General features: G+C 39.9%; 1 protein-coding gene across 1 annotated transcript in view; it reads left to right on the forward strand.

Moving 5' to 3' along the window:
- The window catches only part of LOC140495521 (teneurin-3), a 2,480,372-nt gene that overhangs the window by 80,289 nt on the left and 2,381,900 nt on the right, over positions 1-18,183 (forward strand). Inside the window, exon 2 of the mRNA XM_072594601.1 lies at positions 10,431-10,488. The gene's annotated coding sequence lies outside the window, so the exon portion shown is untranslated. The remainder of the gene's footprint in view (positions 1-10,430; positions 10,489-18,183) is intronic.

Genomic DNA, 18,183 nt, shown 5'->3' on the forward strand with positions numbered 1-18,183 from the left:
GTCACAATTCATCCAGAATCCATTCTTTTCTGAATTGGAAGATTGGGAGGTGCTGAATGTAATTTTGATCTTGTCCTTTATTCTCAGCTGAGGATCTTTTTCATCTCTTAGATGTCTTTCCTTTGGATTTGGACAGTATTAATCCTGCTAAATCCAATAATTCATCCATTTTCCTATCTGGAGAACTCTGAGCTATGAATTTCCTTCACAGATTAACTCTTTCCTGCCAACTCCAATAGTTGCTCTATAACAACACCTAATATAACAGCACCTTTAGTCTTGTGAATGTCTATCATTGAAACCATTGCTCTACTGCAACAAGTTCCTTACAATATCCTGAATTTCTGGACAAGCAATTTTTAAAATATTTAATTGAGTAGTTTTTTTTTTCTTTCTCGTAGTATCTAAGGAATATGACTCAGAGGAAGTTTCAGAAGGTGGTGTTTCAATGCATTTGCTGCGCTTGTCCTCCGAAGTGGCATAGTTGAGGTTTGGAAGAAGCTGGCAAAGCACGCTGGATAATTTGCTGCAAAGAATCTTATAGATAGTACCCACAATGGTTACTGTGCATTATTGGTAGAGAAGTGAATATTGAAGGTATTAGATGGGGTGATGGACAAGTGAGATGCTTTGCCTTGGAGTCTGTTGAGTTATTTGAGTGTTGTTGCAGCTGTGGCCATCAAAGAAAATGATGAGTACTCCATCACACTCCTGACTTGTTCCTTGTAGACAGTGGCCAGACGTTGGGAAGGGTGGAGGTGATTTACTCACCTCAGAATTCCAAACCTCCGACCTGCTCTTGTGGCTATAATATGAATGTGACTGATCCAATTCCATCTCTGATCCATAGTGACCCAAAGATAGTGATTGTGAAAGAGGTTACAAGACAAGCTTTGAATCGCAGATTTTATTAACTACATTAATTATGTTTAAAATCCACCGGTGACTATGATGTGGCTTGAACCTGTGTTCCCAGACATGAGTATGGCCCTCTGGGTTACCCCAGGGAGAGGGGATAGGCTGACACCATTTTCACTGATAAGTAGGAGGTTGAGGGGTTACTTTATAGATATTTATAAAAACATAAGGGGCATGGATAGGGTGAATAGCTAAAGGTTTTTTTTCCCAGGGTAGGAGAGTCCAAAGTTAGAAGGCAGAAGTTTAAGGTGAGAGGGAAAAGATTTAAAAGGTTCTAGAGATGTAGCTTTTTCAGTCAGAGGGTGGTGTATAAATAGAATGAGCTGGAATTGGTGGAGGCTGGTGCAGTTACAACATTGTAAAGACATTTGCACAAGCACATGAATGGGAAAGGTTTCGATGGATATGGGCCAAACGCAGGCAAATAGGATTAGTTTGGTTTGGAAAACTGGTTGGCATGTACAAGTTGGATGGAGGGCTTTGTTTCAGTATTTCTATAATATTACTGTTGCACCACCCATATCTCCCTTTCTCCTTCCTGATAATCCAAATGTGTAAGTTAGGAACAGCAGTCATCCCCACTTGATCTGGCTGATCTTTTTCTGTCCTTTCTTTCTCTCTCTTATACACACACACATGCACACATACGCAGACACACATGAACACAACACCCACCCTGACTCAGGTTACTCCTTCTTCATCTGAATTCTACTGGTTATAGGCTCAAACGTACCTCAAAAGGTTATGCCTTCACTCTACAATAATGGCTCAGGTGCTCACACATCCACAGGCAGTTGAGAACAACTGAAGGTTTTATGCAAAGAATATAATGACCAAACGTTGTTTATAGCTCCCATAAACATGACTGCAAACTATGTCTGAGTGCATTTTATTGAACTTATTGCAAAGAGCTCATGCTGTGTAATGATTTAGAATTTGCAAGGCTTTTGATGGCCAACTTTCAGAATGCGTTCATTATTAGACTGATGGGAGCACAAGCTCGTAGCTAAGGAGCTGATGAAACAAGAAATCTTGAAGTCCAGACTGTGACTCACTGCTTCAACAGACTCCACCATGCATCTTCCCCTCTGCCTCTTCATCCCCATCCCTCCTCACTACACTGGCCAAGATCCAGCAATCAGTAAAACAATTAGAATTAGACTTTATTGTTATGAGTACTCAAGTACAGGGATACAGAAGTATAACGAAAAATGTACAATGTCACCACTCCTGATACCATCTTAGATACAAAGCTACCCAGGTACAAAATCCTAGGTACAAGGTAGAAAAGTAAAGAAATAAGTTAAAAGTTTAACATTACAAGTCATCTTAGCATAAAGTTTTTAAAAAACAAAGTAAAAAGTTCGGCATTACAGTCCATCTTTAGCCATGGGCTTGCAGATGCTCCATGCTGGGTGTTCCCAACAGCTTGTACTCCCCACGAGGGCTTGATCTCTCCCCTACACTTTGCTCGATCTCTCCCCGCACTGGGCTCAATCTCTCCTCCGCACTGCGGCATGGTGACACATTGGTTAGCACTGCTGCCTCACAATTCATGTCTCAGGCAGCTGTCTGTGTGGAATTTGCACATTCTTCCTGTGTCTGGGTGGGTTTCCTCCGGGTGCTCCGGTTTCCTCCCACAGTCCAAAGATGTGCAGGTTAGGTGAATTGGCCATGCTAAATTGCCTGTAATGTTAGGTGTAGGGGAATGGGTCTGGGTGGATTGCTCTTTGGAGCGTCGGTGTGGACTTGTTGGGCTGAAGGGCCTGTTTCCACACTGTAAGTAATGTAACCTCAGCACCCACCAACCCCACAACTGATCTCTCTCCAGAAATTTGTAACAGCTTTTTTCTTCAAGCTGAGTGAAGATCGGTATCAGATTAAATAAATCACTTTATCTTTCAATCACAAGAAGTGATCTAGTGAGAACCTTCACTTTCCATGCTCTCATTGTGTTTTGAAACCACCTAAAAATTCAAACAACATTTGAAATGAGATGCAATTGTTTTTTTTTTGTCTCAGTCTGAATATTCCTTCACTCTTTTTAACAGCAATCTGAGCAACAATTATTTCTGAACACCTGGTCTAGCCCTGAAAAGATTTCAGTATGTTGCTTAATACAGCAAATACTTTGAGATAATTCCATTTTGAAGTTTTTAAGTTACAATTCTGTTCCTACCCTAACCCCATCCATTTGTCCCAATCTTTATTTTACTCGATAAAATGTTTCAAAAGTCATGTGGGAATTCATGCTTTTCATTTCCTGGTTGTCTGTCTGTAACAATTGGATTGGTTGAATGAATAGCTTGAAGCATTTGGAGTTGGGAATCCCAGTTAAACTATGTAATACTCAATTGCTTGCTAAGAGAGATGCATTTCTTGTCATTGATGTCAACAGATCCCTCAACAATGCTTTCTTTTAGATCAGCAGCAATAATATTATGGACGAAGCCAGACCACTCAAAACATTCTTTAGCAGGCAACTGAGACCATAACTTTGCAATTTGTTTCAGTGTGTACAGTGAAATTTGTCCAGATTAAGTTAACTAGATTGATTACTAGATTTTAAAACAGACAAAAAAAATCACAAAATTACACAATGAAACAAAAAGAACAGAATAAAGAACCCCTCCAGAACTCAGTCTGTCCAAACTAGAGTTAAGGATGCTGTTCTGAATGTACACAACACTCCCAATAAGCAAACTCCCTTTAAAGCCCAGTATAAATGGAATGCATGCTTACAGGTTGAAGTTGAAGGGTAGAAAGAGAGAGAGAGAGAGAGAGACAGTTTCCACACAGCTCACTGTTGAACTCCTCACCAGTACATGACTGAACTAAATTGCTCAGCTCAGCTAGAGAGCTGACCACTCCCCTTTCTTTATACAGGTCACGTCTAAAACATGACAACTTTGCTCTGAATGCTCATCTGTTTACATAGAAACAAACAACCTCTCAAAATCCTTTTCACCTCTGTACCAAACCAGACTAATCAGAGCCCGTCTGGCTTACATCCCCTCTGAAAGAAACAAAGACAGAATATCCTTGAGCCACGGATCAGATTTTAGAAAAGAAAGGGACTAGCTTTTTCTTAACAGTAACTACTGTAAATGCATGCACAGGACATTTTAAATGTATTTGTGAGTTCATTAATTTTTCATTTATTGTAGTTGAATGTTGTTTGATTCCTTCTGCTCTTCTTCTTCTTAAAGATGCGTAAAGTTTCTATACAGGGACAGGATTGACCAGAACATGAGGAACTTAAAAAAAAACATTTTCTTTCACTATTCTGGGTACAATGCTTGAACATGCTAAGGTATCAATGAAGAAGGCTTACACCTAAAACATTGATTTCTCCACCTCCTGATGTAGCCCGGCTAGCTGTGCTCTTCCAGATTCCCAATTGTCTACCTAGGTATCAATGAAGAATGGGTGAAGAGTATGACAACATAATCTAAGTTATCAAAGAACAATAGAAAAACTAGTTTTCATATAGTCTAAAGAATTCAACTGGAGCATGACAATTCAAGACTGGAATCTAATTCACATAAGAAGATATTAGGGCAAATGATCAATAAAGCTTAGCAAAGAGAACAACTTGAAAGAATGCATTAATAGTGGAGAGACATTGAGGAGTTTGGGAAGAAACTTGTATATCATATACATGCACAGTTATCAGAACAACCATTAACAACTGAGCAATTGAAGGAGTTCACAGAAGGCAGTAGGAATGGGGGATCTTGTAGAACTATGTTGGAGTGAAGGCATTGAGTAATTGGAAAACAAGAATGAAATAAATGGAGGTATTAGTGACTGAGAGGCAATGGACATAAAATGACCAGCTGACAGTCTCTGAACAAGCTTATTGCACAGCCATAATGCACTGTGGGTGGGCTGACAGAGGCCAAAGTCAAATGTCTGTGGGGTGATGTTCCACACTCAAGCCAGTCTGATTGGCAGGCAGCTCCAGCAGATCTATGATGAGAAAGCTCCGCAGTACAACCAGTCCTGGAATAAAGGTCCCTTTGAGTCTCCAGGTAACTAAGAGACACAAAGAAGGTGTATTTGGTCAACTTAGAGAGGAGGTGAGGTGTTGAGAGGGTAAAGTTCAAATGGAAAGGTGATTCCTATCCTCTGCGATCTGTGCAAAGGGGACCCTCCAAAGATAGTACCAGTGAATCTTCCTGCATTTGTATAAACATGATGAAAAGAAACGGTTGTCTACTCCTGCCTGCCCTCTCACACCAACCAAGATAGGGCATAAAGAGGGTTGTGGGGGTGGGGTGGGGGGGGGGGGGGGGTAGGTCGTGTCAATTGAATTTTGGATAATCTCAGTTCACCTTTAATTATTTATTTACATATGGTTGCCAGGTTGCCAATTGCTGGAAGTAGTTAGCCTTGATAATGGAGTGAAGATAAAATAAAAAACTGATCTTGAGACCATATTGGATGCCAAGGTTGCAAACAGTATGTTATAACTTTAGACAGTGTCCAGGGGCTAATCAATTGAGTTTGTAATACAGATTGAAGACTGAGTCTTCCCAACATTGTTAGGTTTTGGATGTAGGTTTGCTCGCTGAGCTGAAAGGTTCATTTCCAGATGTTTCGTTACTTTACTAGGTAACATCTTCAGTGGACCTCATGTGAAGCAATGCAGAAAATTCCTGCTTTCTATTTATATGTTTGGGTTTATTTGGGTTGGTGATGTCATTTCCTGTGGTGAAGTCACTTCCTTTTCCATTTCTCGGGGTGCTAGTTGGTTGGAATGCCATGCTTCGAGGAGTTTTCGTGCATGTCTTTTGTTTGGCTAGTCCTAGGATGGATGTATTGTCCCAGTCAATAAGGATACTAGTGAGAGAGGGTCAAGAGAATTTCTAGAAGCATGGCATTCCAACCAGAACTCTATCAACAAACACATCAACACATCTACCAATTCCTGAGAAAAGGGACCAGAAGTGACTTCCCCACCGGAAATAACATCACCACTGGAAATGACATCACCAACCCAAAAAAACCCAAACATATAAATAGAAAGCAGGAATTTTCAGCATTGCTTCGCCTGAGGTCCACTGAAGATGTTACCTAGTAAGGTAACAAAACATCTGGAAATGAACCTTTCAGCTTAGCGAGCAAACGTACATCCAAAACCTCAACTTGAGCTACAAATCTTCTCAAAACTCATTAACATTGTTAGATGTAATTTGTTCTCATTCAGGACTGAAAATCAGACTTGTGAAAGATGTTAAATATTAGATGTGAAAGATATTAAATATTAAATGTGAAAGATTAGAGGCACGTAAAGAGGGCTGCACAGTGGCTCAGTGGTTAGCACTGCTGCCTCACAGCACCAGGGTCCCAGGTTCGATTCCAGCCTCAGGCGACTGTCTGTGTGCAGTTTGCACATTCTCCCCGTATCTAAGCGGGTTTCCTCCAGTTTCCTCCCACAGTCCAAAGATGTACAGGTCAGATGAATTGGTCATGCTAAATTGCCCATAGTGTTAGGTGCATTAGGGAATGGGTCTGGGTGGGTTACTCTTGGGAGGGTCGATGTGGACTGGTTGGGCCGAAGGGCCTGTTTCAACACTGTAGGGAATCTAATCTAAAACACAGAAGTGGAAGCATTACATCTAGAAAGGGAAGGACATGGTGAATCTCCATGCTGTTAGCATAAGTATAGAAATCTGTCATAGGGAAGATGTTCAAACTCACTACTAGAGATATTAAAGCAAGGCACTTCAATAAGTTCAAGGTAATCAGGAAGAATAAAAATGGTTTTATGAAAATTAAACCTGATCCTTCTAACTTACTGTAATTTTCAGGAAGTTATATGCTTTAAATTAGATTTCGAGAAGGCATTTGATAAGATGCCACATCAAAAGTTATTGCAGAAAATAAATGTTCATGTGCAGGGTGTAACAAATCACACAGATAGAATATTGGCTTGCTAACAGGAAGACTGGATGTATAAGTGGGTTATAAATGGTCAAGAAGATCAAGATAGATTCAGGAAATGTGCAAAAAATGGGCAGTACAGTGGCTCAGTGGTTAGCACTGCTTCTCCACAGAGCCAGGGCCCGAGGTTCAATTCCAGCTTTGGGCGACTGTGGAGTTTGCACATCCTCCCCACTGTGTCAGCGTGGGTTTGCTCCATGTGCTCAGTTTCCTCCAACAGTTACAAAGATGTGCACGTTAGGGTGAATTGGCTATGCTAAATTGCCCCAGAAAGTGCAGGCTAGGTCCATTAGTCTGGGGTAAATGTAGAGTAATAGGGGAATGCGTGGGGGTGGCTTACTCTTCAGAGGGTCGGTGTGGACATGTTGGGCCAAATGGCCTGTTTCTGCACTGTAAAGATTCTATGGCATTCCTCCAGCTCCAAAGTCTCAATTCTCATGGGTGGCATGGTGGCACAGTGGTTAGCACTGCTGCCTCACAGCGCCAGAGACCTGGGTTCAATTCCCGCCTCAGGCAACTGACTGTGTGGAGTTTGCACATTCTCCCTGTGTCTTTGTGGGCTTCCTCCGGGTGCTCCGGTTTCCACTCACAGTCCAAAGATGTGCAGGTTAGGTGAATTGGCCATGCTAAATTGCCTGTAGTGTTAGGTAAAGGGGTAAATATAGGGGAATGGGTCGGGGTGGGTTACTCTTCAGAGGGTCGGTGTAGACTTGTTGGGTCGAAGTGCCTGTTTCCACACTGTAAGGAATCTACTCAACTCAAATGAAGATATGAATAAGAGAACAGCAAAATAAGATCCAGAACCTAAAGTACTGCCCTCAATCATTATCGTGTGGTACTACCTCACCTTAGCTCATTTGGCCATATCACCACTTCTGAGAACACAAACATGCATTCAAGCTCCACCTCAAATAATGAATTAATAATCTAAGCTGGTGCACCAGATCAATCCTCATTCAGCTGTTCATTCAATTGATTTGGGTTATTGTTCAAAGGTCAAAGTGCCTCTTTAAAGAAAGGAGGAGTGTCCCATCATTCTGGCCAACATTACTCCCTTAATCAGAAAAAAAGAATGAACTGACTATTCAACATATTGCACTTTGTGTTGCATCTTTATACTTTCAGAAGAGATGTGATTCACCTCAAAGGCCCACAGTTCAAAAGTGATTCATTGTGTGAACATGGTTTCTTTTGAGGTATTTTGACAGAATGTGGTAATATATAAATCCAGTGAAAGTGCACGATCCTTGTTAAAAGCAATACGTCTACTACCAAACAAGAAGAGATTGGTAACATTGTTCTCTGATTTGTCATTCGATTAGCGGTAGCCTGTGGGTATTTTATGCTCAGAGGGACAGATTACGCGACAGAACTCACATTCAGGAAATTCAGCTGCTCTGACTCATTCTGACAGCTGGCCAGTGAGATATAAATTTATCCTTTTTTTAAAAGAAGTAATACAAAGAGGATTGTATTAATCACGAATAAAGATAGCACAAATCAAATGCATTGAGACACCTCAGCAGGTGTACCTCTCAATATTTCTTGGAAATTAAATGTAAAATAACGCGGTGTTGCTTTTCTTACGTATTGCTGTTTCAGTGAAATTCTCCTAATATCCAAGCTGTGACAGCCCAGGATAGATCAAAACTACACAGCACAAAGCCCTGTGGTTTGGCAACATTATTACACTGGCATCTCACTCAAAAGTGCCATGAGATGAATGCGTGAGGATAAGTGCTGGTTAACAATTATAGATGCACCAGAATTTATAGTTATATACTGCATAGTGCTTTAGGATTAGTTGTACTTCTTTTTTTCAATTCTAGAATCAATCGATTGAACCTTCTCTGAAGTGCCCCCGATATGGCTGCATCCCTTCTCAAGTAAGGGAACCAAAGTTGTACACAATGCTCTGGGTATGCTGACATTTGTGCCCTGAACATTTGCAGCAATGCTTCTTTACTTTTATCCTCCATTCCTTTAGCAATAAATGCCAAAATTCAATTTTCCTTCCTTATTATCTGTTGTATCTGTGTTCCGGTTTTCTGTGATTTATGTACAAGGATACTCAGATCTCTCTGCACCAAAGGACTCCGAAGTTTCTCTTTATTTAGATAATAAGTTACCTTTCTTTTCTTCCAATCAAAATGAATAACTTAGCACCTATCCCTTAAATTTCATCTGTCAAACAATTCAATTAAAGTATATTTTTTGTTAATTTCTGATTTCTTCATTTCAACTTACTTACTCACCTATTTTACTGTTATCTCCAACTTTAGCTATGGTACTTTCTATCCTGCCATACAAATGATTAATATAGACTGGAAATAGGAGGACCAAATTCAGTAGAAACCCATTAGTATGCCGCCTTCAAACACTCAAATGCTGGTGAAAGTTTAAAAATAATTGGTTGTTCTCCACTCACGTGTTAAGAAAAATTACGATTTAATGGCATATTCATGTTAAAAAGAAGTAGCTAGCTTAATGACTGTTACTCTTTAAAATTGTTCTGAAGTGCAAGCCAATAATTACTAGTAAAACAGAGGTTGATTTAAAGTTGACGAAGCATTCCAAAATTCATTACTGTACAGTGTTTCAGTTTTCAAGTCTCTGACAAGGAACTATTATTTTTACAGCCCACCTTTAAATTGTTAGTCAGAATCTTAGTGCATTGTGTTTAAGCAGCTTAGAAAAATGACAAAGATGTGACTTGGTAATTGTAATATGCATCATTTTCAGGCCCAAATTCAAAGACAATTATTTTAAATCTGTATCTAAATAGACATTCAAATGTACCAAGCACTAAACCTTGGCTTCTACCTAACTTAATAGGAAAATCTGTTTCACTTTTTTGTCAAGAAATCTTATTATTTTACCATTTTTAGTGAAATTTACCAAGTTGTTATCTGCACTCCAAAGATAAAATCTTGTGGAGTGGTGTGAAATCAAATTGGCGTTGTATTCGCTTAGAAATAAGAAATTCCAAGGATTATTAAATGGATTTTTCAATATTTTAAGGCAAACGTATTAGTAAGGTCAGTTGAAATTACTTCTATTAATTGGGAAGTCCTAAAACTTCGAATCAGATATTTCAGATGTGGATTACGGAAACACTTCCACAAGAGAGTTTGATAGAATTTGACATCCTCATCCAATTCGCGCAGGTTCAATGGTTCATTTTAAATCTGACATGGACAGTTGAATGTTACCAAATATTTTCAGAACCACAGGGCAAACTCAATTGGATGGAGTCAGATCACAGATCCACCACGGTCTGGTTGATTGGTGGAGCAGATTCAAGGTAATAAATGGCCTTGAGTTCCTATATTCCTAATCAGCTGTAATAATATTTTACAGATGACAGCTCAGCTGAAAAGTACCCATTAAAAATGTTCACCATTCTTCCACAAATGCTCATTCAATTAATGTTGCATTTTTAACATTTGCTGTTTTAATTTTTCAAAAAATTTTCCTTCAAACTGGACATTAACTATGAAAGGTCTGACTGAACATTCATTACTAGTTAGTCACTGGTCACGCTTCATTGTTTTATTTTTCAGCTTCTACAGGATTCTAAAGAAGTTATGATTCCTCCATCCTGAAAACAGCTGGGAACTAGTGAGTACATGCCACAACTGTATCACACTTAGTCACAAATGGAGAAAGAATGTCCCTCATTTTGAATTGTAGGCTACCCTGAGCAGAAACAAAGCAGGTTTTGTTCCATACCAAGATTGGTGTCAAAATCCCAATCTTCAGAAGCATGTCGGAAATGCTTGCTCGTTATCCCAAAAGCGGAAAACTTTAGAGTTTAGTCAGAGGACAATGTACATGTCTCACAATTTACATCTACCATCTGATGTACAGTGGGCAGCACTGTATTGGCAACCATGCCTTTCGATGTCTGGAGATCTGATCTGGAGGTCTTTCAGCCACCTGCTAAATATATCTGCTTTTGAGGGTGGCTCTCAGTTTCGTTTTGGCATCTCTCCAGTGAAATATCGTGGAACATGATTCTCGCTGAAGAAGCTGTATAAATGCAAAGTTTTATTGTTGTGGATTCTGTTTTTGAATTCAAGGGCTGGTCAGATGAATCAAAGTGGTCTTTTCTGTCTCTGGACCTTATAATTGCTATGTAAAATAAACCACTTCAACTGTAGATGACTTATTGTAATAGAGAAAACAGGAGGATTAGACACTGCAGGAGGATGTAGGGCTGAACTTGGTACTGCATACTCACCAAATAACTTTCTCGTCCAGGCCCAGCTCATTATTGAGAATGTTTATTCTATATTGTGTGGTTGATTTTTGTCTTTGATACCGCTGTTCATGATTCTTCAATCATTCTATTTCTGAACTGCCTAGAGAGAAACATTCAAATGTTCTTTGCAAGTGCAGCAGAGGAATTAGAATAGGCAGAAAATACAGCTACAAAATAATTTGTCGGAAGAATTTCATATACAGGGCGAGAGATTCCTTTGGATGATGTGTTGAATTTTCGAGAGAGGAGGCATGCATAAGAGACAAAAAAGGAAAAAAATTCTCTTGGTAAAGTCAAACATTCAAAGGGCCAGAACGGAATTGAGAACTTCTGCTGGCCTGGCTATTTGTGCATTAGTGTAGTAATCACTTTGTGGAGAAGTAGTGCAAGAAGAGGGAAGACTATATGTACGCTGAGTGGTTTTAGTGGATTAGAATGACAGACCTGGAGAATTTGCGTACCTGCAGAGTCTGTAAAGCTAATGCTAATACTGTAATCAAATGCTGCAATCACTTAAAACATTTTCAAGTGCTTCTGATTTTTATCAGTTAATTTAGTTGCCTTCATGCATTACTGAAGGAACGATCTGATTTACCAAACTAATTGGTTGAGCTTGCATTGATGTCATGGGCACTCAGATTTTGAGGTAAAATTCCAGGTCACGTTGAGCTATAGTTATTGTATAGAATGCATAATTTAGTCAATTTAGATCTTTAGATCTTCACTTGTTAGGTCGATACTATATTCTGGATTTAGGAACCTGGATAAAATTTACAATGATGTCAGGGAGTTGCTGTCCACTGACCATAAAAACACAGGCAGGGTTAAGTTAAAGGAAGGGTAAAGTTAAAGCGTATTATACTGCAGTTTACTATGCATAATTATATTCAGTGTTGAAATGCAAGAAAGAGAGTTCGAAAGATGCCTCAATCTGAAGATGATACTTGACCATGCTTTTTCCTTAAGTAATCTGCTTTGAACTCAAAATGCAAAACCATTGGCATAATGCCTGACAACAATACAGTAGGAAAAGTAACACTAATTTGTTTTAGAACATAAGAACCCAAATCTGCTTCGCAATTTAATATAATAATTGTTAATCTCCTCTCGTTCTCAACTCCACTCTCCGGACTGCTTCCCATAACCCTGTTAACCCATTACTGATCATAAATCTGCCAATCTCCTCCTTAAATGTATTCAGTGTCCTAGTGTCTACTGCAGTCTAAAGTAGTGAATTCCACAGATTCACAATCCTTTGACAGAAGTAATTCTTTGTCATCTCTGTTTTAAATCTGATACCTGCTGGAGTTCTTGGAAGAAGGAGTGGGCATCCTCAAGTACAAAAGAGTTAGCAGCAGGAACAGATAATTCAGCCCCTCAATCCTTCTCCACCATTTAACACAATCATGGCTGATCTCATCTCGGCCTCAACTCCTTTTTCTTGGCTGCTTCTCTCACCCTTTAACTAAGTACTATCCAAATATTTGTCTATCTCCTCAAACTTATTCAATGTCCTGGCATCCACTGCAGTCTGAGGTAGTGAATTACACAGATTCATAACCTTTTGAGAGAAATAATTTATCTTCTTTTTCATTTTAAATGTGTTATCCTTTAGCCTAAAACTATTTGTTCTAGATTGCTCCACAAAGGAAAACATCCACTCTATATTGACTTTGTCAATCACTTCTAGCATCTTACATATCTCAACTAGATCTACTCTTATGCTACTAAACTGCTCGATCTCTCCTTGAGACAAGTCTTTCATTTCTGAAATTAATCAGGTGAACTTTGTCTGAGCTGCCTCTGCTGCGGTTCTGAAGGTTTGCAGCTGCCTGTTCCTTGTCCGTGAATGAACTCTGAACAGTTTTCTTTTCTATCTTCAAGAAAGTTATACAAATACAAGCGAAGCCTTTTTCCAATCATTCAAGGAAAGAAATGTTCAGGGTTGTCCAAGGTCAATGGTAGAGCTGAGAACTGTGAGGTGTCAGCATCAGGTCAATGTGAACACTCTTGTTTTTGAGTCAGTAAGTGACAGCTACAGGCTCTTTTAGGTATGCAAGTTAGATACATAATCCAGGATGTATCAAAAACACAGGAATGAAATAGTGAGAGTCTTGACTTAAGAATGTACTGAAAACCTCGGGCTACAAACTGCCCTCTCTAGTTGATCTATGAGATAAGTGGGACTAATCAGAAAGTAATATCACTCTTTCAAAAAAAATCAATAAAACACATTATCTGGTAATTTTTCACACTGCTATTGTTGCAAATTTGCTGTGCTCAAATTGGTAGCTACATTTCTCCAAGTATAACAGTGACTACATTTTTAAAATATACTATTATCTGTAAATGTCTTTGGAAAATCCTGATTGTTCTTATATTCAGTTTTTTTTTCTGTTTCAAACTGGTGGTTTAGGAAGCTAGTTTTACACATTTGGTTTTGCACAATTTTCAGCATGGTTATCTTTGAAAAATTTAATAGCAGAAGTGAATGAATGAATAGATAAAGGGTATGCTCTATGCACTGAACACCAATTTGCTGAAGATGTTTCATGAAGATACCTGACATAAGTCTGTTTTAAAAGTTTCGAGAATATGACCAAGACTTTCTCAACAACATGCCATTTCCGATGTTGTAACCACAACTGTATGTAGCTTCCACTTTCTCTCTTAGCTTTCCCATGTGCTTATGATTAAACCTCCATGCCAATAATGTGTGTACAAAACATGTGATTTAGCGACAGGCAAAGTTTTTCATTGATAAAGTCCAACTGATAATGCTGTGTCTAGAGTTTGCCTATTCAGAAGTGTTTTGGGCAAACAGGGAAAGTTTTACTTCACAACTTTACTGCTGAACTGCATTGCTTTCAACATAAGACTTGAGAGCACAAAGGTGTCATGGCTGACTTTCCAAATTTAATCTCACTTGTAAATGTTTCATACTGCATTAGTTATTCATGTGTACCATATTGAGACTAACTTAGTCAGAGAGCTATTCTGGCATGCCTCATGGTTGCCATACATTAACTGTTACAGGGGAATTAGAAACAGTTTCTTTATTATGGAAAAACAATGTAACGCTTTTGCATTCACCCTTTATTGAATGCTCATTTTAGTGTCCATTGTCATATGGAGTTGGAGTCATACAGTGCAGAAGAGAGTTTTTAGCCCATCAAACGTGCACCAACAAAAATACACTGAATCTACACAAGTCCCATTTTCCAACACTCAGCCCATAGCCTAGTTGCATTTGCCACTCGCTCCAGTTTGCTTAAGTTGCTGCTTTGAGAATGAGACCATATTGTTGGCCTTGCCAATGATGTCTATGTCCCTTAAATGAATAAAGCAAAATAAAAGAATTGGTTCAATACCTCCTCCAAAATACTGTTCTGGTGCAGCAATTCTCCCTTACTACGGCACTGTAGCATTGGCCTATCAAGTCACATTGATTTTTGACTCAGACCAAAGGCAATGAGGAGAACTGAAACAACTTCAGGAAGACATTTGAGTTTAGCAGAGTAGATAGACAGATAGCAGATGTCATTAAGCATGGGCACATGGCAATGGGACTAACCTTAGATAGATTCAGCAAAGAGGTGACACAAGCAGAAATGGCTGACTTCCTTCCATGTCATAAATGTTTCTGCACTGCAATATTTGTAACAATCAAGTGATTCTAAGGCAGGAGCAGATAATGTTCAAGAGCTCTCTTGAAAATGAAAGAAGACTTATCAACAAATTAGTGGCTACTGTTCAAGTTCTGTCCAATACTAAAACTTGTCATCTGTCGATGACTGTGGACCTGATATGTTTCACCAATTTCCCTTCATTTTCACCACTTGTATATTTTTGGGTCATTGATGGTGAAAGTATTCTGAGTGGTATTTTAGTTGAACTTTTTCAATAACAATTTTCTAGTCGACAGCCACTGCACCATGCATTACTTATGCTGCTGTGTTATTGACATAAATAAACCTCGTGAAGTTTATTCCATTCTACTGTCACATCAAATATACTTTTACATCTATATGTGGTATGTTATTTCAGAAAGCACGGTCATGCAGGAAGAGAGTGATCAAATACCTGACCAGGCTGTTGGTCACTGTAATTCCATTCTAATTGAATAGTAAGTCAAGAACTGTCTCAAGTTATACTTCTTCATTAGTGCCCAGCTTCCTCTCAACCTTCAAGATGGTGATCAGTATGAATTTCAAACAAAGTAACATTGGTTTCAATCATCGTAGCAGGAGATAATTTTAGGGCTAAGATTGAAGCCCACATTTTAACTCATTTGACGAGACAATGCAAGATAGCAGACAATGACACATTCCCCCCCAGATCGTCTCAACGCTTTCTATACTCGCTTTGAGCAGAATTTCAGCAGAGAGGTAACACCCCTTGTTGGGGCGGCATGGTAACTCAGTGGTTAGCACTGCTGCCTCACAGCAACAGGGACCTGGGTTCGAGTCCCACCTTGGGTAACTGTGTGGCGTTTGTACATTGTCCCCGTGTCTGCGTGGGTTTCCTTCGGGTGCTCCGGTTTCCTCCCACAATCCAAAAATGTGCAGGTTAGGTGAATTGGCCATGCTAAATTGCCCATAGTGTCAGGTGCATTAGTCAGGGGTAAATATAGGGTAGGGGAATGGGTCTGAGTGGGTTACTCTTTGAAGGGTCAGTGTGGACTTGTTGGGCCGAAGGGCCTGTTTCCATACTGTTGGGAATTTAATCTAATCTAACCTATTCCGGCAAGTCCTGACAAACCTATCCTAATAGTCACTGCATCAGAGGTCAGATCAACTTTCGATCATGTGAATCCAAGGAAAGCGATGGGACCAGATGGAGTACCAGGCCGTGCACTCAGAGCATGCACAGATCAACTGGCAGAGGTCTTCTCAGACATCTTCAACCTATCCCTGCAGCAGGCCACTGTCCCTGCCTGTTTCAAGAGGGCCAACATCATCCCTGTGCCCAAGAAGGCTCATGCAGCATGTCTCAATGACTACCGCCCAGTGGCCCCAACCACGGTGGTCATGAAGTGCTTTGAAAGGCTGGTCATGGCACGAATCAACTCCAGCCTCCCCACTACTCTTGGCCTACTTCAATGTGCCTATCAGACCTACATATCAACATCAGATGCCCTATCACTTGCCCTTCACTCTTCCCGAGAACATCATGAGACCAAGAACAGCTATGTAAGAATCCTACTCATTGACAAAGTTCAGCCTTCAACATTATTCTCCCCCCCAAGACTGATTACTAAACTTAGGGATCTTGGACTAAGCCCCACTCTCTGCAACTGGGTCCTCAGTTTGCTGACCCACAGGCCACAATCAGTAAAGATTGAGTACAATATTTTATCGTCACTAACACTCAACACTGGAGCTCCCAAGGGTGCGTACTCAGCCCCCTACTGTACTCAATGTATACACATGACTGTGTCACCAAATACCAGACTAATGCCATTTACAAGTTCGCTGATGACACCACCGTAGTCATTTGAATCTCAGATGACGATGAAACAGACTACAGGTGGAAGACCTGGAAAAATGGTGCACTGAGAACAACCTAGTTCTCAATTCCGGCAAAACCAAGGAACTCATTATTGACTTGCAGCGGGATGTTACTCATGCTCCCCTGCACATTAACAGCACAGAGGTGGAATGAGTGGAGAGTGTCAAGTTCCTGGGCGTGGTCATCAACAACAAGCTTTCTTGGACTCTTCATGTGGATGCGCTGGTTACAAAGGCCTAACAATGTCTCTTCTTCCTCAGGCAGCTGAGGAAATTTGGTGCGACGGCGAATACCCTTGCCAACTTTTATAGGTGCCCCATCACGAGCATTCTGTCTGAAGGTATCACTATCTGGTATAGCAACTATACCATTCAAGATCGGAGATGGTTACAGAGAGTGGTGAACTCGGCCCGGACAATCACAAAGCCAACCTCCCATCAATACAATCCATTTACCAGACCCACTGTCAAGGAAAGGCCGCCAGTATTCTCGACAATCCATCCCACCCTGGCAATACTTTTCTATAACCTCTACCATCGGGGAGAAGGTACAGAAGCCTGAACACATGCACCAGCCGGTTTCAAAACAGTTTCTACCCTGCTGTTGTTAGCATACTGAATGAACTCACAAACTCTTAACATTCACCTATACCTGTATTGTTGTTTTTGCCGCTGTTTATGTATTATTTATTTATCTATGCTACTTAACTCTGTGATCTGTCTGTATTGCTTGCAAGACAAAGCTTTTCACTGTGCCTCGGTACATGTGACAATAAATTCAATTCAATTCAACTCATTGAGAATGGCCTCTTGTTGACCAAAGTCCTGCTTTCCTTTGATTCCAGCCAAGATTTTTCTTGGTGATTCACTTCCAAGACATCATTAAAAACTGGATATTAAACTTGCCTAGCTGCTGTTTGGTTCAATGAATACAGCTTATAATTTTTGATATATAGAGCCACTCTATAGCCTCATAGAATCATACAGAAACAGACCCATCAGCCCAACTTGTCCATGCTGACCTGGTTTTCTCAACCGAGTAAGTCCCATTTGTTTGCACTGGGCCCAAATCCCTCTCAACCTTTCTGATCCATGTCCCTGAACAAATGTCTTTATAATTGTTCCACACTCCAATTTAAATTTTTTTTGACATTCTTTGTCCGAGGAGTTTAGCACCGAGGGATTATTTCTGCTGGCTTACATTTGGTGATACGAATAATCCTATCAAGAAATTTGAAGAAATGATATTTGCAAACATGACTGCTATTAATTCTGTTGTGCTAAAGGAAAACTGGTGACTTGCATTTATATCCTTGGATGTAAGAAATTGCACAGTTTGGAAACCCTGGACATTTTGGATTGATTTCAGACATCATTTCATGCAACAAAGTCAAGGTTTCACATTTTGGCCCAGAGGTTAAAATATCCTGTGTGTTTCTTCTTTGCCAAAAATGTTTATTTGGCATAAACCTGCAAAGTGCACTGACTTCTGGATCTATGTTAATTGCCAGTACGTGAGCAATTTACTATACATTTCCATCA

Source organism: Chiloscyllium punctatum, chromosome 2 (assembly GCF_047496795.1).
Source record: "Chiloscyllium punctatum isolate Juve2018m chromosome 2, sChiPun1.3, whole genome shotgun sequence".
Lineage (NCBI taxonomy): Eukaryota > Metazoa > Chordata > Chondrichthyes > Orectolobiformes > Hemiscylliidae > Chiloscyllium > Chiloscyllium punctatum.